Below are 27175 nucleotides of genomic sequence, written 5' to 3'. Positions count from 1 at the left end.
AGGTAAGTGGTGGGCAAGCAAACTTCAACTGAATTTACAGCCACTTTCCATCACTGGCATTACCACCTTGAGTTCCACCTCCTGTCAGATCAGGGGCAGCATTAGAATCTCATAGGAGCACAAACCCTATTGTGAACTGCACATGCAAGAGATCTAGATTGTGGCTCCTTATGAACATCTAATGCCTGAAGATCTGTCACTGTCTCTCATCACCCCCAGATGGGACCATTTAGTTGCATGAAAACAAGCTCAAGGCTCCCACTGATTCTACATTATGGTGAGTTGTATAATTATTTCATTATATATTACAATGTAATAATAATAGAAATAAAGTACACAATAAATGTAATACACTTGAATCATCCCAAACCCTGACTCACCCCCCTCCCACCACCGAGGCTATGGAAAAATTGAAAACTGTCTTCCATGAAACCAGTCCCTGGTGCCAAATACGTTGGGGACTGCTGATATATAGTCAAAAGATTAATACTGAGAATATTAAAAGAGGTGATGGGAGGCCAGAAGTGGTGGCTCATGCCTGTAATCTCAGCATTTTGGGAGGCCAGGACAGGCAGATTGCTTGAGCCCAGGAGTTTAAGATCAGCCTGGGCAACAAAGTAAGACCCTGTCTTTACAAAATATGAAAAAAATTAGCTGAGTTCAAGACCAGCCTGGCCAACATGGTGAAACCCCATCTCTGCTAAAAATACAAAAAAGAAAATTAGCTGGGGGTGGCGGCATGCACCTGTAATCCTAACTACTCAGGAGGCTGAGACAGGAGAATTGCTTGAACCCAGGAGGCAGAGGTTGTGGTGAGCCAAGACTGAGACTGAGCCACTGCACTCCAGCCTGGGTGAGAGAGCGAGACTCCATCTCAAAAAAAGAACCAAAAAACAAAAACAAAACAAAACAAACAACCAAAAAAAAAAAAAAACAAAAAAGAATTGCAAATTAGAGAAACAACAAAGATAATTACAAACACATACAGTATTTAGTGTGTGCCCAAGTGCTGTTCTAAGCACTTTCTATCAATTAGTTCACTTAACCCTCAAGGCATTTCTACACATTTGATAATATTTTTCTAGGTATGATAATGGTATTATGATTACTTTTTTTTTTTTTTTTAAGATGGAGTCTCACTCTTGTTGCCCAGGTTGGAGTGCAATGGTGCAATCTCAGCTCTCTGCAACCTCCGCCTCCCAGAATCAAGCAATTCTCCTGCCCCAGCCTCCCGAGTAGCTGGGATTACAGGTGCCTGCCACCATGCCTGGCTAATTTTTTGTGTTTTTAGTAGAGATGGGGTTTCATCATGTTGGTCAGGCTGGTCCTGAACTCCTGACATCAGGTGATCCACCTGCCTCGGCCTCCCAAAGTGCTGGGATTACAGGCATGAGCCACTGCACCCAGCCTATGATTATATTTAAAAAGTATCACTATCTTTTAGAGTACAGACTGAAATATTTATAGATGAAATTGTATGTCTGATATTTGCTTCAAAATAATATGGGACAGTAAAGTGTATAGGGATTAATGGAGCAAGGTTAGCCAAGAGTTGGTAATTATTCTACTTTTGTATATTTTGAAACTTTCCGTTATAAAAACGTTTTTAAAAAGCCACCACGGGCCAGACGCAGTGGCTCATGTCTGCAATCCCAGCACTTTGGGAGGCTGAGGCGGGCGGATCACAAGGTCATGAGATCGAGACCATCATGGCTAACACGGTGAAACCCCCTCTCTACTAAAAATACTCAGCTGGTGGTGGGTGCCTGTAGTTCCAGCTACTCGGGAGGCTGAGGCAGGAGAATGGTGTGAACCCAGGAGGCGGAGCTTGCAGCAAGCCGAGATCATGCCACTGCACTCCAGCCTGGGCGACAGAGTGAGACTCCGTCTCAAAAAAAAAAAAGCCACTATGAGCCAGGCATAGTGGCTCATGCCTGTAATCCCAGCACTTTGGGAGGCCAAGGCGGGCAGATCACTTGAGGCTAGGAGTTTGAGACCAGCGTGGCCAACATGGTGAAACCCCATCTCTACTAAAAATACAAAAATTAGCCAGGTGTGGTGGTGCATGCCTGTAATCCCATCTTCTTGGGAGGCTGAGGCATGAGAATTGTGGGAGGCAGAGGTTGCAGTGAGCCAAGATCATGATGGCACTATACTCCAGCCCGGGTGACAAAGCAAGACTCTGTCTCAAAAAAAAAAAAAAAAAAAGGTCACTATGAGGTTTGTATAGCCAAAATTATCCTCCTCCTTTTACAGATAAGGAAATTGAGGAATAGAGAGGTAACTCACCAACATTACACAACTAGTAGGAAAGGGACTGATGATTTGACCCCAGCCATGTGGGCTGCAAAGTCCACCCCTTAATCACTATTTTATACTCACTCCCCAAATTAAATATCATTTTTTACCTATCAGAGTGGCAAAATTTTTCAAAAAACAGATATTACCCAGTACTGATAAGAGGAAATGGGTAATTGTATACACTGTTTGCGGGTATAGAACCTGATACGGTCTAACTGGAAGGCAATGTGGCGGTATCTAAAAACTTTTCGGTGCGCTTCCTCCTCCTCAATCCAGCATGTTCTTTCTAAGCATCTTTCCTAGAAAGATACCTGACCATATGTAAAAATAGGCAAGTACACAGATGTTTCCCAAAGGACTGTTTGTAATAGCAAGACACTGGAAACAACCTACGTGTCCATCAGTAGATGGATGGTTACAAACTGTGGTTTGTAAGGTGTGGAACTAGAATGCTGCAGTCAAAAAGAACATGGTAGGATGGGGTGCTCTGACATGAAAGGACCTCCAAACCTCATAGGGAGATGAGAAATTCAAGCTGCAGAACAAATGTATAATGTGAGCCTAAAACAAAGCAGAACCATATATCTATATATGTACACATATTGATGAAACTATATGATATCTGCTATTTGCTTCAAATGAAAAGATCTGGAATGACACATACTAGACGTCCTGCAAAAAAAAAAAGAGTAGGATAACGGGAGGGGACACAGGTCACTGAAGGAGATTTTTCCTTTCTATTCTATGTATTTTAAATTGTTTGAATTTTTGCAATTAGAACACATTTATACATCACTTACGTATAAAACAACAAAACAGAAATTAAGAAATTAAAAGGAGAATGGTAATTAAAATACTCATTTTGAAGTTACCTGAAAGATGTGCTGCATGTTAGTAGCACACTGAATTAAATGTGATTCTGATTATCGCACAAACCACACGATATCTTGGCTCCATCTGGGACTTGACAGAGACCCTTTACCTGGATGGCTTTCTGAGTGGTGAAAGCCTGGGAACAGCTGCCTATGAGAATTCCAGTTTTCCGGCAGCTCTGACAGTGCTTTCCCCCTAAACTTCTGCTTCATAACCACTCTCTTTGTAAAGAGATGCTATGCATCATTAATTATACACAGCAGGACTACAGAAGTAGGATCCATGACAATAAGACCTACTGTATCTATGTACACAATAGGTAAAGCCTATCCCTCACAAGAAAGGAGTGCTCCATTTGCAGAGGAGTGCCAGCAGCAAGCCCTGGTGCACGTGTCAACTCCCTGCAGTTTAATCCCAAATCATGCAGCTTGCTAATCATTTTCCCTTGGAGGAAGCCTGGGCAGACCAGACCTGTGCCATCCCAGGACTTGGTTCCAGTCTCTCTCTGACCCTCGGGGAGGGTGCTAGGCCACTGCTCATTCATACAACCTCAGGTGTCTGCAACCAAGTTCTTTCTCTGTGCATGTCACATTAGAATATGGCAGGTTTTGCTAAGGACATCATCAACAGCTTACAAAGGAGGAATCCTTAATTTGCTGACTAGTAATAATGTGAGGGGGAGGAGGTCAAAGGCTGCACAACAGTTCCTATCAGACTCTTCACTTTGTTTAAGAGTTGGTAGCCAAGGTCTCTGAGCTCAGTCACCATTCACACAGACACTTTGGGATGGGACATCATGGAGTAATTTGGCCTTTATCCAACTAGTAGACACCTATTGTTCTGTGTGCCCACATTGTCCCTCCATATATGTGATTCCTGAGAGATCCACCATGTTCTTACATGACTTTCCCTCCCTGGCCATAGTTAATTAATCAAGAGATGCGCAGCTGACCCAAAACAGGCCTGGGATTTTTGGAAGCCAGGCACTCTCTCTGATTGAAGCAATGAGCTGCCAAACTCAGGAGCTCTTGGCAGCCTCATGGAATAAGCTGGTCAGCTTGGAGAAAGGAAGGAGCTAAGAACCATAAAGAAAGAGATGGAGCACCCCAGAAGGATAAAGCCATGGCAGCACTGTGGCCTCTCGGTTCAGCTAGTCCCAAGGCTGTATTTCAGTTCTGCCTTTGGCTTGGTTTTTCACATTTTCCCTTGGATTTCATGAGCCAAATATTCCGTTTTATTTATGTGAATTTGAATTTGGTTTCTGTCACTTACAATAAATGTGTCCTGAGTAATATAGAGCCTCTGTTGAGTAACTGCTCGGCTTCTTACCCAACTGAATGTCCTCACTGAGAGATGAGCAAAGGGCTTTGCCAGGCCTCTACTGGACACCTTGGGGCCTAAGAAGATACTTCAACCACAAAATTAATACCTGGTAGGTCTTCTAAGAGAGCAGATGAAACAGAACCACAAAGGCTGGCCTGGAACTTCAGAAAGGAGATGAGGTGTTCTCTTATACCAACGCCCAAGAACAGTGCCAGGGAAAATCTACCTGCCCACTCCCAGTAGGGGGTGAGGAGATGGTCTGGACAACAGAAAATAACAAGGATGCTGCTTGAGGGATAGGAGTCTAGTCTTCAAGGGACAAGGCCCTGATCTTCAGAGATTTGGTCCCTTGAATCCCTTTTTATGGACTGATGAGACTGAATGTTCTACTGGAAACCACATGACTCATTCTAATGGGGCAGAGTTTGGTTACTCTCAAACCCTTCCATTTTCTTTTCTTTTCTTTCTTTTTTTTTTTTTTTTGAGAGAGAGTCTCACTCTGTTGCCCAGGCTGGAGTGCAGTGGCATGATCTTGGCTCACTGCAACCTCTGCTTCCTGGGTTCAAGCAATTCTTGTGTCTCAGCCTCCCAAATAGATGGGATTACAGGCATGTGCTACCACGCCCAGCTAATTTTTTTTTTTTTTTTTTTTTTTAAGTAGAGATGGGGTTTTGCTGTGTTGGTCTCAACTGGTCTCAAACTCCTGGCTGGTCTCACACTCCAGGCCTCAAGTGATCCACCTGCCTCGGCCTCCCAAAGTGTTGGGATTATAGGTGTGAGCCACCCTGCCCAACCTAGACCCTTCCATTTTTTCCCCCCCCCTTTTTTTGAGACCAAGTCTCACTCTGTCACTCAGGCTAGAGTACAATGGCGTGATCTTGGCTCACTGCAACCTCTGGCTCCCAGGTTCAAGCGATTCTTCTGCCTCAGCCTCCCAAGTAGCTGGGATTACTGGCACCCGCCACCATTCCCAGCTAATTTTTGTATTTTTAGTAGAGATGGGGTTTCACCATGTTGGCCAGGCTGGTCTAGAACTCCTGACCTCAGGTGATCCACCCACCTCGGCCTCCCAAAGTGCTGGGATTACAGGTGTGAGCCACCACGCCCAGCCGACCCTGCCATTTTCTTTTTTTTTTTTTTTTTTTTTTTTTTTTTTTTTTTTTTGAGATGGAGTCTCGCTCTGTCGCCCAGGCTGGAGTGCAGTGGCGCGATCTCGGCTCACTGCAAGCTCCGCCTCCTGGGTTCACGCCATTCTCCTGCCTCAGCCTCTCCGAGTAGCTGGGACTACAGGCGCCCGCCACCACGCCCGGCTAATTTTTTTTGTATTTTTAGTAGAGACGGGGTTTCACCGTGGTCTCTATCTCCTGACCTTGTTATCCGCCCGCCTCGGCCTCCCAAAGTGCTGGGACTACAAGCGTGAGCCACCGCGCCCGGCCGACCCTTCCATTTTCAACAACCATAGTGCCAGGCATTTAAGAGACAGATAATTTAAATATATTTTCCACGTATTCATTTAATTTTAATTAAAAGCATGCACAATTGGATAGGAGAATCTTTGAGGGGGAAAAAAGGAAAAAAAGCATGCATAAAATAATTAAGATGGTGATGGAAAACACAGGGGTTAATTTTACTATTTTTCTCTTTATCTTTGAAAATTTTCAGAATTAAAGTTAAAAAATACACATCCACAATCAAAACCAATTGACTGTGATCTTTCTTCGTAACCCCAAGCAACTCCTTTGTTACAACTTCTTTTATCTCTTCTCCACCCTGACCTGGTACAAATGACCCAAAAACCAAGGGAAAAATAAATCTGACTATAGGAGCAAACTCAAATATTCTACTTCTGAATCCCTCTGAGTGACATGTGCACACAAACACAAAACACAAGAGAAACCAAGCAGAAAATTTACAAAGTGCATGTAAGATTTTGTTTTTCTCAAAAAAAAAAAAACAAAACAATACACATACATACCTTAAGTGTGTCCCCCCAAACCCTCTCACTCTCTTTTTTTTAATGAACCTGGCCCCAGATCAGAAAGACATTTGAAGTTCTAAATCAGAAATTAGGTACGAGGAAACCAAAGCTTATTTATGGAAAATCACATTACGGTGTATCAAAATAATACATGAGATGTTACATAAGAACTCTATAAACATATCACTGTATAGTACATCAGTAGACACACATGTGGCCAGGCACAGGCACAGTGGTTCACACTAGTAATCCCAGCACTTTGGGAGGCTGAGGCAGGTGCATCACCTGAGGTCAGGAGTTTGAGACCAGCCTGATCAACATGGTGAAACCTCGTCTCTACTAAAATTACAAAATTAGCCATAGTGGTGGCACACGCCTGTGATCTCAACTGCTTGGGAGGCTGAGGCAGGAGAATCACTTGAACCCGAGAGGCAGAGGTTGCAGTGAGCCGAGACTGTGCCATTGCACTCCAGCTTGGGCAACAGAGTGAGACTCTATCTCAAAAAAATAAAATAAAATAAAATAAAATAGTCACACGTGTATGTGTTTAGGATATGTCTATGAATATATACACATTTAAAAATTGAAGCAAAACATGACAAGTGGCCAGGCACAGTGGCTTACATCTGTAATCCTAGCACTTTGGGAAGCCGGGGCGGGAGGATTGCTTGAAGCGAAGAGTTCAAGACCAACCTGGCCAACATAGCAGGACCCTATCTCTATTTTTTTTTTTAATTAAAAACAAAAACAAAAACATGACAAGTATCTGAGCCTCAAGTTCCTCTGAAGTCCCATCTCCTTACAGGCAGCCACTATGCAGAGCCTGCCACAGTGAGCTGCCCCTTCCTGCTCCTCTCCAAGCTACAACACTCCTCTGGGACTTCCAAGTTCCAAGCAGCTCTTACTCTGTATAAAACCTCCCCTCCATCCTCCTGCTCAGGACTTTGTCAACAGCCCACACACCTCCCCACTGCCAGTCTGTAGGCACCAAATTCTACCTCCTAAGCCTCCTTGGTAGGCAAATAACATAGCATATTTGCTTTCTGGGAAAAGTCTGCCCCTCGATGTTTAATTTCACCTCTTTGGAACATTGGAATAAAGGCCAAACACATCATGAGCCACAGGGAAGCACTGGGGCCAGGGCAGTGCCTGAATCAATGCCATGCCCACCATCAGCGCCACCAGGCCCTCCTTTAAAGTGCCAAGATTTAGGGCAGGGCTGGGCGTGATGCCTACACTACCTGTGATCTGGGGGTATGCACATACATACATACCTGTAAACTACCAAATTCTAGACTACTGATGCACAGGTCAACTTCCCTCCCTGCCATCCTCCCCAAATAATATAAAATAAGGTCACCTTATCTTTCCAACTTGTGCTACCCCTCAGAAATAGGAGAAGGCAAGGCTTTGCCAACAGGAGACTCTCATAAGACACATCAGCCAAACTAGAGACCAAGAAAGCATGTGTCAGCCCAGGCCACTGATTCCTTTACTGCTGAGTCTCCACACCTCACCTCATCCAAACAACATGGGAGCAAGACTGTAATGATTAGCGTGTCTTCCCTTCAATTCCCCAGACATCACTCCTAGCCCAGGCCCAGTAGGTGGCTGCTGGTCATTCAGCCTTCAGTTGCCAACTGTCCAAGGTGGAAAGCTGTGCTGTGGCTCAACTCCCACGTGCTGGGATTTGGCCCCTGGGAAGAGAGAGAACATGGGCCCAGTCACAGCCTTGGGAAGAGGTACATGCCCTCTGGGTTGTCCTGACCTTGCCATCCTTTGCTGAGAAGGCACACACACACATACATGCAGCCGCGTTTGCTCCCTTCGGTAAGGGGGCACCCAGGATGCCGCAGGCATACGCACGCTCTGCATTACATCTCCATTTGTGCTGAAGAGCAGATAGCGGTCTGTGGGCACGCATGTCCCACACAAGGAAACTCCACACAGATCCTGTAGACACACTGTGCCCACAGGGGTCTCTTTACCTAAACTTACTGGGCAGTTGTGATTTTGCACTAGCCCAGGTGTTAAGCCCCTGCAGTTTTCTCCCCCTTAGGCCAGTCTCTGTCCCACCCTCTTCCCTCCCACGGTAAGTGCTTTCAGGCCACACAATGAGTGGAAGGAGGAGAAACACTTCTATTGAGGAAGGCGTTTTGTTGTTTCATCCCTAAGGGGGCCTGGGGTAGCGAAGTGGGGGGGCCCACAAAATTTCTAATAAGCAGTTTCTCTCCTCAAAGCTAAAATGATTTTCTTTAATTGCTTGGTGGGAACAGTTTATTGTGGGGGTCTCTGCCCTCCCTGCAAAGCCTAATTGACTTACTGAAGTTTAACAGGGGCTTTCACCTGGAGAGACCGCAATTATTCCCCCCATCCCACATTCGTACCTGGGCTCTCCCCACAGGGGGCCTTTGTTCCCCCTAAATACAGCAGTGACACAAATGTCCTCAGCAGCAGGGGAACACAGGGAAATGGTAATTTTCAGCCCAACTCAATTAGCTGAGGGCTTTTCAGCCTTCCCAGTGAATGGTGGGGAAACTTTGGCATGTGGGAACGGTGAGCTGGAGCTGCTCTGTGCAAGCCAAACAAAAGAGGACTCTGAATTGGGCCCCGTGGTGAGCCAGAGCAGGACTGGTGGGGGCAGCTGGGACTGGGGCCTGGGCAAGGGAAAGAAGGTGCTGCCATCTATTACCTACATTGTCATCCTCCCAATCTGCATCTTCCAAACAGAGTCAGTAGGCCAAATAGCCTTCTGGGAAGTGGAGACACTCAAGACAATTGACTTGTACTTAGCACCACAGCCCTGCATTTATGAAGCAAGGAATAGGAAAAAGATGGCAAATTGAACCTGAGCAGCCATGGGCGAAGGGAGGTGGCTATGCAGCAGGGTGGCCACAGTGCTGGATCTGCTCTGCTCTCTCCAGAGGGCCTGGGGCTGGAGCTCACATCATATTTTGGGCCTTCATGGGCAACTCAGTCAGGAAGCTTCAGGGAAAAAGATTCTCCCAGAAATGCCACAGACCTTTCAGAGCCCTGTCTAGAAACTCCAAAACCAGGCACTCTCCAAGGCTACTCCACTAATAACATTATGATCCAGCAGAACCCAGTACTGATGAAAAGATACACAGCTGAGCTGCCCATAGCACAGGCCACTGCTCTATAGCCCTGCCCTCCAGTCATGCCAACAAAAATGAGATCATGCCCCCATTTGCCACCCAAAACCTCACCACATACAGAGGAGTCTCTGACAGCCTAAGTGAGCTATATTCAGGGGCAATCATGGCCGTGGGCTGTAGGAGCAGTTTGGTACATGATTTGTAGGTGGTGGTCAGGTCACTTTTTGCCCGTTTGCTCGGCATTGAGATCTAGCCATGAAAACTACTGCACTATGATGTGCCACCCCAGCCTGCTCCTTCAATGACCTGGGCTGGCTGCAAAGAACTACTGTCCACGCCCTCACCCCCACCTCAAGCCTTTGCAAGAGTTTCAAAGTCATTCTCTATAGCAGAATCTACAAAGAAAAGGGTGGCTAGTCTCAATACCCACAGTTCAGATGTGAAGCCAGACCCTGCCATCACACCCCTGCGGCATGGAACAGCCTCTTCTCTTTGGGGGGCAGCCCAGTCCAACAACCTGCCTGAGACAAGCAGGCCTTCAAGATGAAAGGCCCATGAAGATTCATGAAACGGTTTGCTCAGAACAACTGGCTTGGCTCCCCAGTCCCATTTGGCCTGGATTCTGTCTTCCCATCTTCCTGTGCCCCTGCATCAGTCTTGTGTCCCACTTGCACAGGACACCCTCTCCCTGTCACCTTTTCCTCAGATACGCACAGGCTGCCTCCCCGGGACAAACAGAAGGTCCTGCTCTGGCACTCACCACCCCTTTCACAAAACAAGATTTTGCCCGGGCAATCCCTGAGCGGGGAACAGACAAAGACAGGGCTTCATTCCTTCAATAAGTACCCAGGGGCTCCCCATGCCAGCCTTGTGATAGATGCTGGGGTGTTCAAGAAAAACCAAATTCATATAGGCTTGCCCTTAGGCAGCTTAAGGTCCAGCCAGAGAATCAAGTCTTGAATTCATTTTTTTTAAAGTTGGAAACAATTCAAGATAATCAACAAGTTCTAATTCCAAATGAGAGAGCTCAGCACAGGACGGGGAAGCAGACAGTGTAGCATAGAAGTGAAAAAGCATGACCTCTGGAGTCAGATGCCAGGACTCCAACTCTGGCTGTGTTGGTTATGAGAGATGTGACTCTGGCTGTTTAGTTAGCCTCTCTTGGGTCTCAGTTTCCTTTTGTAAACTGAGGATGATGATGGTACCTATCTGGGGGGATTAAATAAGGTATAAAGTGGTCAGCATAGTGCTTGGCATTTCATCGGCACTCTACAAGTGCTAATCACTCTTGTCATTATTGTGATCATCACTGGCCAGGCCATAGAGCATCAGTTGGGATTCTTGATCAAGGAAATGGCCTAGTAAAGGGAACCTATACTGTTCCCCTGCAGTATGGGGTAAGAAGTGAGGCCTTGGGTCCCCTGTCCCTATTCTGTAGACCACTTTAGAAAGCTACTCTCAAGGCTGACGACAGACAGGACAAATTTAACCTGGCCAGGGCCTCAGGAGATTCTGAGCCAACCAGGGGCCTTAAAGGGGCAGACTGGAATTTGAGCCCCCTCAAACTGACCACAGCCCCCTTAGCTGACTCCCACCCCTCACTCCCTACCATTAGCCTGCTGGCTGGAATGCAGGGGCCCCTGTGCCGAAGGCCCAGGCTAGGCAGAAGGCCGAGAGGCACAGGTGGTTCTCAGAGGAGATCCCTGGGCTCCAGAAAGCATTTCCCCCACAGGAGCAACAAAGCCGGGGCTTGTTGCTGGTCAAGGCGCCTTTGCTTGCTTGGGCTGGGGCCCAGACTGTGAGGCGGCCGGGAAGGCCAGGGGACGCAGAGCTGGGAGGGGCAGCAGCCAGCCCTTTTGGCACCAGCTTCCTTCTTCCCTGGGTTTCTCACTTTGTTCAGCACAGTAACCCAAAGGAGGCTGGAGAGAGCACTTTTCACTACCCAGCAAATAAAGTCCAGGGAGAGGGAAAAGGATGAAAGGTTTGGGGGTTTTACCTTTTGGTTTTGGGGTATTTAGTTGGTTTGAAAAAATAATAAAAGGAAGTTGTTTTCCAATCCAATTAATTTCAAACCCAAGACTTAGATCATAAATAGCCTACAGTGATCCCACAGCATCTAATACCCATTATCCCTCTTCTGAGATTTAAAGTCCCAGTGGAGCCGGAGTTGGTCTCAAGAGGCTGGAGGGAGGTTTTCTATCGCCTGGCAGGGTGGGTGGTGGTGGTTAGGAATGGGGTGCAAGCATGGCTTCAGTCAGCTCTACCACAAAACTCTAGGACCTTGAGTTCCCCAAGTCTTCACACACCCATGCGGTACTGCTAGTCATGTGTATGTGTGGCTTTCCCAATGGAGGCTGCCAGAACCCACTTATTCTCAAGAATCATGTTTTCTGGGTCCCAGGCCTGGGCAGGGATGCCTACAATGTGAGGAGATTCCAATGGTGACCTTAATTTCTCTGTTCCTCTCATTAGTTCTAGGGAATGGATCTCTCACCCACAGGTCGTTCTGCCCCCATCAGCTCCTTTCCACCAGGCCTCAGAGTGCGACCCTGCACCTTCCTTGGGTGACTACCACCTTAGAGAGATGAGGGGAGGAACTACTTGCTGGGTAGTTCTTTGAAGTAGCAGAGTTTTACACATAGACACTTAAGGAGTTGCTAAAGCCTGGGAATCCCTTCCCTAGGCAGCTGCCTGCCCATCCCATCCAACCTCAAGTGTAGTTCCACCCACTCGCACCACACCAACACTTGCTTTGGAATTGATTTTTTTCCCCCAATGGCATGTTTTTGTCCTGCATTTCTGAAATCCCAAACTGTAAAGCCATGAAGATTTTTCTCTTTGGAAAAATAGTAGGACACCAAAAAATGACCAAAAAGTCATTTCACTGGAAGCTTCCTTTCTTTCCCACTAGGCCACTTGGGATGGGATACAAACCTTTCAGAAGAATGATAAGAAAGGTCACAAATTTGCAAATACACTTGACAGTGGTATATATTCCTCATTTAATGGCTGAGTGACCCATCTTACTTCAGGCTTTCATTTCTCCACAGTACCTGTGCCAGGTGCTAGACAACTGCTAGCTGCTGACTTGAGGTACCTGCAAGTCTAGTTTCTAGAGAAAACCAGCTTCCCATCCCACCCCCAATATTCTGCTATCCCTCTGTGGAAAAGCTAAAGAGCTTAGACCCTGATGATAACTTGCTCGGAATCTGCAGGGAGGGAGATAAAAATGAGCTGCCTCCTATAGGTAATCAGTGAGCTCATAAATCATAGGACACCCAATCATCAGGGAGGTCCCTGTCCACTAGGAAAAGGGATTAGGCCTCCATTAGGGATGAGGTCTACCAACCAGTAGAAGATATCCTGCATTTTGGGTTTTTTTGTTTGTTTTTTCCTATTTTTATCCTGTATATTTAAAGTCCCAGGTACCTCAGGAAGGTTGGACTAAGCATAGACTTGTAGTGAAAGCAAACGACAGGCTGGGAGGAAAAAAGCAAAAATTCTGGGCCTTTGATGAAGTCACAACAAGCATTGATTTGAGATGATTGAGATTTTGTACCCCCTGCTCTTGGGTATAAACACTCCCATCACAAAACAGTATCTTTTCTCAGCTTTCCTGAGAACATTAAATACCAGATAATTTGATTGACTAGACAGAACTTAGGTAAGTCACCTCCTTGAGCAAGCACCCTGGATCAGAGTTTTCTGGGGGATTGATTATACTTTGGACATGAGCCCTGGGGCTGCAGCAGTGGCAACAGGAAAAGGAGTCAGAACTGTACAGCCAAGTTCATTATCTCAGTCGATAATCTTCCACGGACAGAACAAGCGCCCTGCCCGGACAGAAGTTAATGTGCATCCAACCAGGCCCAATTAAGGCCACACTCACCCCAGCCTTTCCCTGGCCCATGAGGAGAAGGTCCTGTGTATGCTGGAAAACAAGTTTTGTCAGACCTTTACCCTGTGTCTGCATTCCGCCATTTTACCCTTTTAATACAAAAGTTAAAATAGTCAAATATCAGATCTCCCAGAAAGTCAGGTTTTCTGATCAGTATTATTCCTGTCATTCCCAATTCCTCAATCTTGGTCTGAGATGGGAGGTTCCCATCCCCACCAGAGCTTTTCCCATCTCCTTTTTATCATCAAGGAATGAGGCTTCTAAGTGCTCTCTCACTAGTCCATCTCTCCCTCTCCTCTACCGTGCTCCAAACTCTGCTTTAAATCCCTGGGTGCTCCACAAAGCTACCAAGAGCAATTCCTACTTCTTCCTCCACCATAAATACAATTATACCTTTTAAAGGAAAAAGGCAGCCCAGGGAATCCCCAAAGAGGCTGCTGTACTCTTCCCCTTGTAATGAAGCTAATAATGAAGCACCCTGAACTCCAATTAGTAAGAAATGTTCGTTTTCTCCAGTTGAACACTCCCTATAGATCCATCTAATTTGCTTCTATGATTTCATCTCTCCCCTCCATCAAGTTTGCATTTAAAGGTTATGATGTGCCATTGCCCTCCCAGCCAGGCCTTGGCAGGGCAGCCCAGGGAAGTCACAGCGCTTTCTACAATCCGGGAGCCCCAGCCTAACCATCTCTGACATGCCCCACCCACCATTATCACATCCATACACATAAACTCTGTTTCTCTCAGGCTTTTTATGAGCGGTCCACAAAATGGAAGAGAAGGAAAGGGAGGAACAACATTTGGAAATATTAAGGGGAAAAAAAAAAAAAACAGTAAAAGGAAAAAGGAGGGGTGGGTATTGCTGGGAGTGCCTATTTCCCAATGAAAGAAATGTCCTCTGAAACAGAGTGACCCAAAGCAGGAGCTGCTTCTTACTGGTGGGTTCCTTTGGGATTTAGGCCCCTCAAAGACCTTGGAGCTCCAGCTTCTTTCTCCTTGTCAGGCCTCGCAGTGTGACTGGCGCCAATTCCCAAGACAGTCTGAAGGATGCCAACAGCAGCACAGAGGAGCCCCTGTGCTTGATGAACCTTGGCGGGATGCCTCCCCAGGGCCACCTCATCTCAGTGGCCAGCCTGCATCTCTGCCTTCCGATCCATATGGAAAGTGAAGACACAGCCCCTTTCTAAAAGCCTGATTCCATCCAGATGATGGTCCCCAGCCCCAGGACCACACGGATGCCAGGGCTACAGCCTGGCCATGGTTGGGGGCCTGGAGGCCTTCATTCACTGACTTCCTGACTCCAGGTACTCGAAGTTTTGCTCTCCCCAGAAGCAGAGCAGACCACACCCAGGCTGAGGCTCCCCAGAGTCTCCTCCTCCTTGAGTCATGCATAGGCATCTTGTCTCGCAGCAAGACTCGGGGTTTGAGATAAGGTACCCACCCAGACCCCATCCCCCAGCTCCTGGCACAAGGCGAGTGGTAAAGACAGAAGACAGCCTGCTCATTGGTCCTTGGTGGCTCTACCTGTGACCATGTCCAGTTCTCCTCACTGGGGAAAATGCCTCCACTCGGGCCCTAGTTCCTAGGGACATTCCCCTTCGACTGCCTGAGATGAGCATTTGTGATTTCCCGAAGCTCCCCCAGACACTCTGCTTCTTTTTTTTTGTCTGGTCTCTATTCTCTCCTGTCCCTTAATGATTGCAGAGTAGTCTCTGCAGCTGACCTGTGCTCTAGCACCCCTCCTGCCTGCCCCCACCTCCCCCAGAGCCCTGCAAGCAAGGCCCTGCTTTGGCTCCCTGAGGCTCACAATCTGTGCTCCTGCCAGACCCAGTCACAAGGGGGGTTTAACTCACTTCAAGCTGGCAGCCCTATGGGGTAGAACTAACCGCCCCCCTCAAGGGGTGGTGGGGTGCCAAGCAAGTGTGTGCTCGAGCATCCCAAGGTGCTCTTGTTTTCTAGGCACCCCACAGTGGTCTGTGACAGACACATGGATGGGGAAATCCTTTGCCAGCCAGAGTTGGCATCTCACCCTACCTCTCAAATCTGCCACCAGCCTCTAGGGCCGAAGACCCTCCAAGAAGAAAAAGCCCTGCAAGACAAAGACTTGAGGCCCCCCAGCCTGGCCTCCCAGCCCAACACAGGCCCGCATTAAAATCAACACTCCGTGAACACACAAAACTGACAGGGCAGAGGGGGAGCACACATCCGATACAAAGATCGGGCTCTCGAGAGACGCGGCCTGTTGGTCTCCCATGTTAGCTCCAAGTGACTAAGCGCAGGGTGGGAAATAACGCCACTACGCCGGCAAAAGCTCCCGCCTGGGCCCTGAGTTCGGCAGCCTTTTCACGGGGAAGATGCCTCTGCCTGGAAAAAAAAAATGCAAGCATTGTGTGGGGACCATTAATGCATGCGCCTCTGCACATTCCTTCGAGAAACAGAAGCACACCAGTCTCTGAGCCCCCAGCTCTGTCCCCCAGCGATTGCACAGGCCTGGAACACACTGCAGATGCCACCTGGTCCTTCCCCCCAGGCCCCAGCTCTGTGAGCGGTGGGAAGGGGCCCGCCAAACACCCTGGCTTCATTGTGCCCCAGAAAGAGGGGACTAATTACTCGCCTACACTCTGGAGCGCCCAGAGAGAAAACAGAGGCCAGTGGGGTAGAGAGGGTGGGAAATGGGTGGGGGGTGAAAGAAGGGAGAGAAAGCCACAGGATACATTTCAAAGTTTCTCTAGCAATTTGGGGGTGGGAAAAGAAAGCCTGGTCCTGACGTGAAATCATACAGAGGTCAGGGCTGGGTCTCCCACCGTTGTGAGAAAGTGGTGAATCAGGGACGGTTTATCAAACGATCATTTTTTTCTTTTGAAACCAGGAGGCAGCAGCTTGGACAATTCTGCAGATGTGCTTGATGAGTTAGGGACAAAAATGGCCCTTCTCTGCCCCCCTCCTTCCCTCCCTCTATAAGGGCTCCCATCGGGGGTTGCTTCTCCCTCCACTGCCTCCCGGGCCCTCCCCTCCCTTCTTCAGTGGTCAGCTGAGACCCCCACCCACTGCTTGCTTTTGTACTCTTGGCCTTTGGACATACTGACAGGGGCCTTTATGAGACCCCAATCAAGACCCCCATGTCACAGGTACCTAGTAGAGACACCAGACCTTTTCAAACAAGGGACAACAAGGAAAATCGGCTGGCCCATTGTCTCTCCTCTGTGCTAAGTGAGATGAAAGGGGGCCGCGGCCCTCTCCCTGCAGCCCGCCTGCCAATCACCTCTAGTTATTAAGGTCACAATGTGTAAATTCTTTTGACCTGCACCTAATCAAAGATTCACCGGCCCTTTCAAATCCGAATGGGGAGGAGGGGAGAGATTCCCTCCCATAAACCCAGCAAACTCTCCCTCAATAAAATTTCTCTCTCTGATTCCTTCTTTGCTTCCCATCTCCACCCCCTCGCTTCTCCTCACTCCGCCCTCCTCACCACCAGCTTCAAACACAAATGACAAGCCCTGTGGAATTACTACCCCCAAAATCCGAGGACTTGAAAGTTTTTAGTTATATCTCTTTAAAAAAAAAAAAAAAGTTTTCAGACAGCCATAGCTGCCCAAGCAAGCCCAGAACCTGAGCAGCTCCTATGGTTCTGATGCTAAACCTCTCCAAATGGCAACATCCGTGGTCAGTAGCTTTTTTCTTGATTCTAAATCAGTCTCTCTTGCTTCGCCCTGGATACCAGTACATATGGAGGAAACAACTGGGATCCACGATATTCCCTCACTTTGTCACTTAGCATCTCTAGCTCAGTTGCTGACCATCCAAATCCCACTGCCTGGTTTTGTGAGCTGAGGGGGAAAAATTACCAAGCCCAAAGTAGGCAACCCTCAAGAAGAAAAAAATAATAATAACGACAGGGTAGAACAATAGAAAACACAACAAGAGCCAGAGGAAAGAACTAGAAAAAAAAGGCAAATTTATTATAGTTTGAAAACAAAATGCTAAAGTCAAGCAAGGAAAAGAAAATGCTTATAAATCTCCATGCATCAATATTAGGGGTATACATTTTTACCTTATTGGTGGTATCTATCAATCAGAATAGGGAAAAGGCATAATAAGCAAGGCAGAGATAAATTCATTTATGTAAGTTGCCCCCGAATTACTCATTTGTCCACCATCTACTCTGGCTGGCTGACCTACTCTTCTCCAGGCTCCCAGTTTTCCTCCTGCCTCTGATTGGACATGTTGGCTCTTTGTTTCTCCTTGCTCCACTGTCTATTTCTGAGTTGCCCTTTGGTGCTAATCCCTCACATTATTTCAACTGTTGTCCCTGTGCTGAGGCCTTCCACATCTCAACCCCACGTGTGAGCTCCAGGCAACCATTCCTGGACTGTCTCTGGCCATTGCCACCTGACTGTCCCATAAAACAAAATTCAGTCTTCTCAAACCCAGTGCCCCCTCCATCATCAGGCTCACAGAGGTACTCGTCTCTTCCTTCTCTCCCTGACAGGCAGTCATGTCTGACTACTGATTTTTTCCTACATAGTTTTCCTGAATGAAATTTGTCTTCCCACTGTCCCTATGAGTCTTGTCCCTTCCTGCTAACAAAGTGTATTCCTGGAAAAGAACAGCCTGTCTCTCTCCTCCAAAGAATCCTATACGCTATAGCACAAGATAAACCATTTAACTGCTTCAATCTGGCCCAAAACGGTCCAAAGTTCCCTGTCTCCCTCAAGTTAAAGTCAAACTCTGCTCTTCAACACCCTCCAAACTAGACTCCAAATTTCTCCTCCAGCAAGCCAGACTTGTCCACTCTGAACTCCCAAACCTACCTTTAGCTTCCCCATCTCTTTGTATGCCTTTGCTCAGACCAGTCCCCTTGCTTGAAGTTCCCTTATGCAGTTTCAATACAGGCATCATGTAAGTCCCACTTCAACTTCCATGTCATCCATGAAGCTCTTCTGACTTAATAAGAAGGCTACAGCTTTCCTCTGATTTCCTGTCAATAACCCCAGTAGTTGCTAGCAATTACATTGCATATATAACCAAATAAATTGTCATTTCAGTACATGCATTGTTTCCACAATTGCACTATAAGCTCCTACACAGTAAAAACAAACAGTCTCTTGTGTTTCATACTTCCCATGTGATCTTGCACACAGCAGCATTCAATACATCTATAAGACAAGCACTTGGGGCCAGGCGCGGTGGCTCACAACTGTAATCCCAGCACTTTGGGAGGCCAAGGCAGGTGGATCACGAGGTCAAGAGATCGAGACCATCCTGGCCAACATGGTCAAACCCCGTTTCTACTAAAAATACAAAAATTAGCCAGGTGTGGTGGCACGAGTCTGTAATCCCAGCTACTTGGGAGGCTGAGGCAGGAGAATCACTTGAACCCTGGAGGTGGAAGTTGCAGTGAGCCGAGATTGCACCACTGCACTCCAGCCCGGCGACAGAGCGAGACTTCGTCTTAAAAAAAAAAAAAAAAAAAGGCACTCGGAGATATGTATTACAAAAAAAAATCCAAAGCTTATATTATCCTTTAAAAAAAATTCTAGTATGTTTACTTATTTCTTTCCCCAAAAAAGGTCCCAAGCATGAAACCATGTTTAATGCTGCAAAAGCAAATGTAAGGAAAGATCTTCTGAAAGTGTTAGAAATGTTCTCAAATGGAATTGTGGTGATAGTTGCACAACTTTGTAAATTTTCTAAAAATCATGGAATTGTACACTTAAATTATACATTTTAAATGGGTAAATTTTATGATACATAAATTCTACTTCAATAAGGCTATTTAAAAATAGTAAATGTAGGTCTATGCATCCTTAATTTTAAAAATTATGTAAGAAAAAAAGGGGGTATTCTCTCCATAGCTGCCTGATATTAAAATAGACATTTAAATGTAATTTGTTTTTTCTAATTATAAAATAGGATCATTATAAAAAATTTAAATACATTAAAAGTAAAAAGTAAGTAAATATCAAATATCAACAGAAATCCACCATATAAGAAAAAACCCTGAAGAGATATTTAAATAAACTATCATACTATTTTCTGACCTTTTTTCATTCCACAATCTGCTATGACATCTTTTGGGTCCGTAAATGTACATCTGCATCATCCTTTTAATGGCTACATAGCATTTTATTGAGGGAACGTAGTATAAAATATTTTATCAGAACCCTACTAATGGATATTTATGGTTTCTTTTGGGTTTGTTTGTTTCTTTTTTGAGACAGACTCTTGCTCTGTCACCAAGGCTAGAGTGCAGTGGCACGATCTCAGCTGACTGCAGCCTCGATCTCCTGGCCTCAAGCAGTCCCCCCACCTCAGCCTCTTGAGTAGCTGGGACTACAGGAGCATGTCACCATGCCTGGCTAATTTTGTTTTTAGATTTTTTTGTGGAAGTTGGGTCTCACTCTGTTGCCCAAGCTGGTCTTGAACTCTTGGGTTCAAGTTAACCTCCTACCTCAGCCTCCCAAAGTGCTGGGATGACAGGTGTGTGCCACCATGCCTGGCCTATTTATGTGTTCTTAATATAAGTCTTTGTACATATATCTTGCATAATTGTCTGGTTATTGCCTTACAATGAATTCCTAGAAGTGGAATTTCTGGGTCAAAAGTGTTCATGTTTTAATTTTGATACTCACTGCCAACCTAATGCAATTTAAAAACTCTAACTTTTCCTCTTTTTATTCTTGAACTCATCCTTATCAGCCTGCAAAGAAGGATTTTCCGGACCAAAGACTTCTAACAACTGGAAGAATCCTTTGAATAATTTGGGGTTTTTTTCCTATTAATTTTTTTTAAAATTCTCAACCACAGCTCACCCTGGATACTAGTAAGAGTCCAACTGGCAGGGAAAGAACACTTCAAAGGCATTAACACATGTGTCTCTTCCTCTTTGCCAAATGTTACAAATCTCACCATCATGCCCAGCTGAACCTTCTCTTAGGTCATTTACCATAGGACCCTACCCTAATCACTCACTTGGCCTCTTCTCATTCAGGCACAGGAGGAAAGACCCAGGTTTCTCTAGGATAGCTAAAGCTGCAGCTGCAACAAGGCGGAAAATAGCAGGAGAAGGAAACATCCTGCATGAGTCGAGTCCTCAGGAGAAAGAGACAGTGAGTCCCGTGCTCTGGACTGGACCCTCTCCAGCCCGAGAGGGCCATGGTGCCATAAGTCTAGGGTGAGGAGCATGTGCTAAGCAGTGGCTGATTACATCTGGACAGCATCCTAGTGGGAGACTGCTCCTGAAACTGAAGTTCTGACTAGGCACCACAGCTCGGACTCAGGGCAAGATTCGAGCTAATTTCTCTTTCAAAATTCCCCAATCAATGAAGAAGCGAGGAAGGAACACTCATGGTGGTGACGGACAGAAAGGGTACATTTCACTTTACCTCACACAGCTCAGCCTTTTCTTCAGCCAATGCATATCACCTGCGCACTGAAGGCCCACACAAAGGAAGCGAAGAAGCCCCCACAGTTCCATAGTATTCTCTACTACTCGGGTATATTTACACTGGAAAAGCTCACCCTTCACACTGCCTTTTGGCCTCTTTTTGTGTCTTCTTGTCTAGCTCAGCAGCTAGAAAGAAACCAGTCTGAAGCTTCTCACCTGATCACTTGCTATGCCAACATAATCAAAGTGGTGGTCACCCCATGCTTATCCTATTGGCCAGTATCCCCAAAGCATCCAGAGGCAACACAGACGTAAGTGTCTCCAGCCTGGAACCAGAAAGTCACACCTCTCTAGAGGTGTGGGAAATCGAGAGAGGAAAAAGGCCTGGTGGCCTCACATTCTACTTCATCAAGCCTACCCGCTGATCTTGAGAGAACACATAAAATGAGGAGCCTTGGCTTTAACAGCTTCTCAAAGCAGGCAAGCTCTTGCCTTCAAGAGGCATGTTCTTTAGCCCACATATGGAGGCTCCAGTCCCCAGGACCAATGTGTACATTTTCTAAAGCGCACTGACTTTGGATGGGGCTACTGTTTCCCAGCCTGCTGTGAAAACCAAAATACTATACCATGACTACCATGGCCATTGTTCTAAAAGCTGGATTATGGCTTTGCTGTGGGAAAGAGCAGAGGAAGAGGCAGCAGGGCAAGCTGAGCAGGCCCAGGGACAAGCCTGAACACAAGTACATGGAAAACATGGGGGTGGGAAGGTCACAGCAAAACATGCTCTAACATTATTTTAATATCCTATAAGGTTCTCTCTTGTTACTTGAAATTCTCTTCTGCAAATTAAGACCCTGCTGAAGATTTTGGATGTTATCACATCCCAACTGGCACCCCACCTGTCCCCCCTACACTTTTCTGTGCCCATTTATGTTTTCAATTTGCACTGAAAACCATGAAAAGGAAAGCTTCTACAGAAAGCAATTTCCTGGGCCAGCAGCTCCTGGACTAATATTCCCTTTGCAATTACCATGGCTTCTGCATGCACATAGTCACTTCCCTCCTCCCTCCAATTCTCCTGCCCTTGTCAGCACCTCAGATAGGCCTGAGCCAAGCCTGTATGACAGGGTCCCACAGACCATGTTACCCATTACTCCCTGTGGAAAATGTCCTGGCCCAAGAGAGGAGTAAGAACAAGCTTGGAAATGAGGCAAGGGTCTTGGGTAATCATCTTACTAGGGCACCCCAGAGGCACAGGGATTTCGTCTGAGGCACACAAGCACGTAACTCTTACATGAGACAAGAAATAAAACCTCTGCTTCCAAAAGCTCACTATCTGGCCAGGCGCAGTGGCTCATGCCTGTAATCCCCACACTTTCGGAGGCCAAGGCGGATGGATCACCTGAGGTCAGGAGTTTGAAACCAGCCTGGCCAACATGGTGAAACCCCATCTTTATTTTATTTATTTATTTATTTTTTTTGAGACGGAGTCTCGCTCTGTCGCCCGGGCTGGAGTGCAGTGGCGCAATCTCGGCTCACTGCAAGCTCCACCTCCCGGGTTCACGCCATTCTCCTGCCTCAGCCTCTCCGAGTAGCTGGGACTACAGGCGCCCGCCACCACGCCCGGCTAATTTTTTTTGTATTTTTAGTAGAGATGGGGTTTCACTGTGTTAGCCAGGATGGTCTCGATCTCCTGACCTTGTGATCCGCCCGCCTCGGCCTCCCAAAGTGCTGGGATTACAGGCTTGAGCCACCGCGCCCGGCGAAACCCCATCTTTATTAAAAATACAAAACTTAGCTGGGCGTGGTGATGCTTGCCTGTAGTACCAGCTACTTGGGAGGCTGAGGCAGGAGAATCACTTGAACCCGGGAGGTGGAAGTTGCAGTGAGGTGAGATCACGATCGTGCCACTGTGCTCCAGCCTGGGCAACAGAGCGAGACTCTGTCTCAAAAAAAAAGCTCACTATCTGAAACTTCGAAAGAGTCTTCTTGTTCAAGAAACTGCTAGAGAGGCATAGGAATTAGCAGATGTCCAATCCATAGTCAGAGACCTTTTAGTACTGGTCTGAAGGAAAAGCCAAAAATATTCATTGGTCTGATGATGCATGTATTCTTTATTGTCAGCATGTGTAAAATTCTAGTCAGCAAAGCAAAATTCAGTATCAACACAACCTTTATGATTCATAGGGTCTCTACAGCCAGCTTCCCACATCAACAGTGTCAACACATTCTCCTGGTGTACAACATGGTGCCTATTCTCTTTCTCCATGGTATGAGGAAAATGTCCTAGCTCTTAATCCCAAGCTTCTAACTGCCAAATGGAACTACCATAATGATGAAACTCACTAAGACTCACTGATTCAGAGAAACTGTCATGGGCAACAGAATTCCTATTCTTGGGCCTTAAGCCCATTATCAAGTGGAGGAGCCACGTGTGATTGTCCTGAACTCGGACAAGAAATATAGCTGGCACCATGTACTGCCACTTGGAAGTCCTGGGGACCAGGACTCTGGTACATAGAAAGGGAGAGGGAGGACTATTTAAAAAAAAAAAAAAAAAAAAAAAAAATTGGTTTGAGGCCGGGCGTGGTGGCGCACATCTGTAATCCCAGCACTTTGGGAGGCCAAGACAGGTAGATCACGAGGTCAGGAGTTTGAGACCAGCCTGGCCAACATGGCGAAACCCCGTCTCTACTAAAAATACAAAAATTAGCTGGGCGTGATGGTGGGCGCCTGTAATCCCAGCTCCTCGGGAGGCTGAGGCAAGACAATTGCTTGAACCCAGGAGGCAGAAGTTGCAGTGAGCCAAGATCGCGCCACTGCACTCCAGCCTGGGCAAGACTTCGTCTGGGTGGCAGGGGGGAATGGTTTGAAATGAAAAAGAAAATGAGGAAGGTAAGACTTGACTCTAAATACTGAAATCTGGAAATCTGCTCCAAGTGGCCTGAGAGCTGCCTAATTGCAGGAGGATGGGGTGATCTTTCTACCTCTGATATGAGCCCCTCCACATAAAAACATACATTCTGCTACTAATCCAGCCACAACCTCATTATTGCCTTTTTTACTCATTCTCATTAGAAACCCCTACCCAGCCCCTAGTCTACTTACAAGAGTAAGCTCCATTGGCTCAAAAAACTAAAAGCACAGATTTTTCATGAAGATCCCTCTTTTGACTGATCTGAGTGTTACAGCTAACAGGTGGGGAAATCTTCTTAAATATACGAGTATTATCATGACAAGGCCACTGGAACGGATCAGTGCCATAAGTCAGACAGGGCTACAAGTTTCCGCTCTACCATCAGGTTCCTCTTTAGCCTTGACAGATCAAACCCCAAGCCGAAGCAGGCTATAGAGATCAGTTCAGTCTCCAAGCCAAAGGTCTTCACAGTGAGGGACCAAAGCAGCCCTGGCTGGGCCTCTGTCGGCCCGTGTCCCAGATTAATCACCACCAGGAGGGGCCTGGACATCAGCCTGCAATCTGAGCCCAAGCAGCACCTGCAGAGGGGTTGCCCCAGCACCTCCCTCACTCTCCTTGGGCAAGACCCCAGGGCATGAGGGTGTCCACCTGTTCACAAGGTTACCTGGCATAGAAGGGCAAAACACTCAGCCATCTTGAACCCTGCAGATAAGTCATGGATGGTTTGAGTGGCTTAGTGGAGGAAGGAGGAAAGATACAGTGACTCGTGCAGTAAAGTCCAGGCTCCAAGGGAAGGGAAACTCTCAGCCTCTGAACAGAAAGAGAGAAAGGTCCCAGTGCTCCTCTCTTCACTGTCCAGAGAAGAAAGCTACCTAGAGACTAGCGGTGGGAAAACTAAGCCCTCAGAGGTTATGAAGCAATGAGATGCTTCATGTGTGTTTAGTACACATTCTTGTCATCTATAGATCAACAGGGTGCTGACGGGGAGGAGACCAGAGCAGGGATGTCTTTTCAAAACCTCCTCAAATGCTGCCAGATATTTCTGTGTGAAAGGAAGCTCAGAAACCTGAGGTTGTAGTAGAGTTTCTTCTGAATGCATAGATCTGGGAGAATAGCTTCGTCAAATTCAATCAGTAAGCTATTTCCAAAAAGGTACATGCAGAGCTAGTGACTAAGTATGGTATGCATACGCATATCCATGTTAGAATACACTTTTTAGGACAAAAGGACCCTACTGTAATTACAAATTCTTCTCAGATGGTAATCCCATTGATTTTATTACTTCTCCAAGAGTCAGTGGAGTAGGAGGAAGTATTTGTGAGGCTAAAATATAATAATAATAATCAAAAGGAGGAAGATAAGCATGGAAATCTGTATCTTAGAATAGTCTGTCCCCGGCCCTAACTTGCAATATAAGGAGAAATCACTTGAATGGACTGCACCCTTTTCTACCTGCCCCATGGCCCAAAGGAAAGAAGGGTGGGAGGGGTCGGAGTCAGATTGAAGTGTGTGTCCCTTGAAGAGCTGAGAAAGCACAGGTCAGATAAGAGGAGAAAGAGCTCCTACACAGCACCTTCATTTGAGGAGTAACACCCACATCCTGACTATTACATCTTATACCTCCAAAACTCCAGCTCCAGGAATTCCCTTTGAACCTCTGACTGCAACCTAGAGTTAGGATACAGCAGTGGCTACAATTACACACTTGCTTGGGAAGTTGGGGCGGGAGCGGGGTGGGTGCTGCATGTGACAGGCCATGAAAGGTCCCTGCCTATAAAACAGACTGAAAAACAAACCCTTAATTTAAATGTTAATGAAAGTGCTGTGGAGACATCAGAGGCTTCCCGGCTGCTCAGAGAACAGCTACACCAGCCACAGAATTTATGGCTCCCCTTCACCCTCCTGCCTCCCTCTCTGCCTCATCACCCACTGAAATTTAAAGACAGAAAAAAAAAGAAAACTAATTTTAACATTAACTCCATGCTTCCACCTTGGGATGTGATTGCTAAATTATCTGTTGGCAGAACGGTGATCAAAGGTGGAAAAACACAGGCATATTGCACACACAACCCAGAAAAGTCAGCAGCAGCTAAAGCAGGAAAATTCCCTTTTCCCTTCCTGATGAGCAGAGTGGAAGAAAGAGTGGTACAGGTAGGGACTGAAGCCGGGAGGTGTAGGCAGTGGGAGGAAGAGAAAGACGACTGATCCGTCCAGCGTGCTCCCAAGGTCCTGTCTCAACCTCATCTGAGACCTTACCACACTCTACTACCTATTTTACTTGTCGGTCTCTCCCATCAGACTATGCTGTCTAGTTCACTGTTGTCTCTCTAGTGACCAGAACATGGTAATGCTTAAGCAGTATCTGAAGAGAGAGAGACAGAGAGTGGAAGGTGGGTGTTGAGGAGGGACAGAGAAAGAAAGACAGAGACAGAGATGGAGAAAGAAAGAATTTAAACACTAGACTGAGGGATAGAAATGCATCCCTGTTAGCAGGGGACCAAGTCTGGACACATCAACTCTGTATCCACAGTATTCAGCCATCTGCAGCAGCCTCTGTTTCTATTTGTAGGGTTTCATTTAAGTCGGCTCTTGACAAGTGGGCCAATCGTGCTGGCCAAGGAAGGAGGTGCTCCCACAAAGGAGCTGCTCCCACAAATGGGTTCTGGGCCAGCCAGGGCTGGAAGAGTGCTGGTCTCAGGCCAGCAGCTCAGCACATGAGCCTCCCTGTGCCTATCCTGCTCTGGGTAATGGCAGAAATCCAGGGTCTTGAGGAATTGAAACCCACCCCTGTGGTTATTTGGTCCTTGCTACTGATGGATATGACTGTCTGATAGGCTTGGATATGCACGGGCAATGAACTCCAGGGTGGAGGGCACTGTACTGAGATTTAGCAGGACCTGACTCCAAATCAATGACATCCCCACACTGATCCCTTTCCAATTTTAGCTTGCTGCCAGTTGAACCAGTGGGCCCACCTAGAATTACCTGGAGCTTCCATCTTTCTCCGGGTGTCATGACGCCCCTTCTAGCCACGCCAGCCCTGGGCCCTCCATGGTGTCTTTGTCCCTGCAACTCTCTCATCCAGGGCACCACAGGCAGGAAGCTCCCTTCTCTGCTCTGCAGTTTCGCAAAGGGGGACACCAAGCCAATCTTTGACTAGCTCTTCAGGTCTTCTTTCCCTAGACAAGACCCAGAAGAAACTACCCTCTCTGCCCCTGACCCTGGGAAAGAAGAAGAGAGATGTCCCCAAGTCAGCTACAGTCCATGCCATCAGGAGGACCAGCTACAATGCACAGCACTACAGTCATCCACCTGAGTTTTTCCTCAAGTTTTCAAGGTCAAGCATCCCCTTTACACCCAGCTGTCCACAGCCAGCCAGAAA

General features: G+C 46.8%; 1 protein-coding gene across 7 annotated transcripts in view; it reads right to left on the bottom strand.

Moving 5' to 3' along the window:
• The window catches only part of FBXW4 (F-box and WD repeat domain containing 4), an 85882-nt gene that overhangs the window by 25471 nt on the left and 33236 nt on the right, over positions 1 to 27175 (bottom strand). The window lies entirely within an intron of this gene.

Source organism: Hylobates moloch, unplaced genomic scaffold, assembly GCF_009828535.3.
Source record: "Hylobates moloch isolate HMO894 unplaced genomic scaffold, HMol_V3 SCAFFOLD_3, whole genome shotgun sequence".
NCBI classification, from domain to species: domain Eukaryota; kingdom Metazoa; phylum Chordata; class Mammalia; order Primates; family Hylobatidae; genus Hylobates; species Hylobates moloch.
Note: the sequence above shows the minus strand (reverse complement) of the source record. Positions and strands in the feature narration are given on the sequence as shown.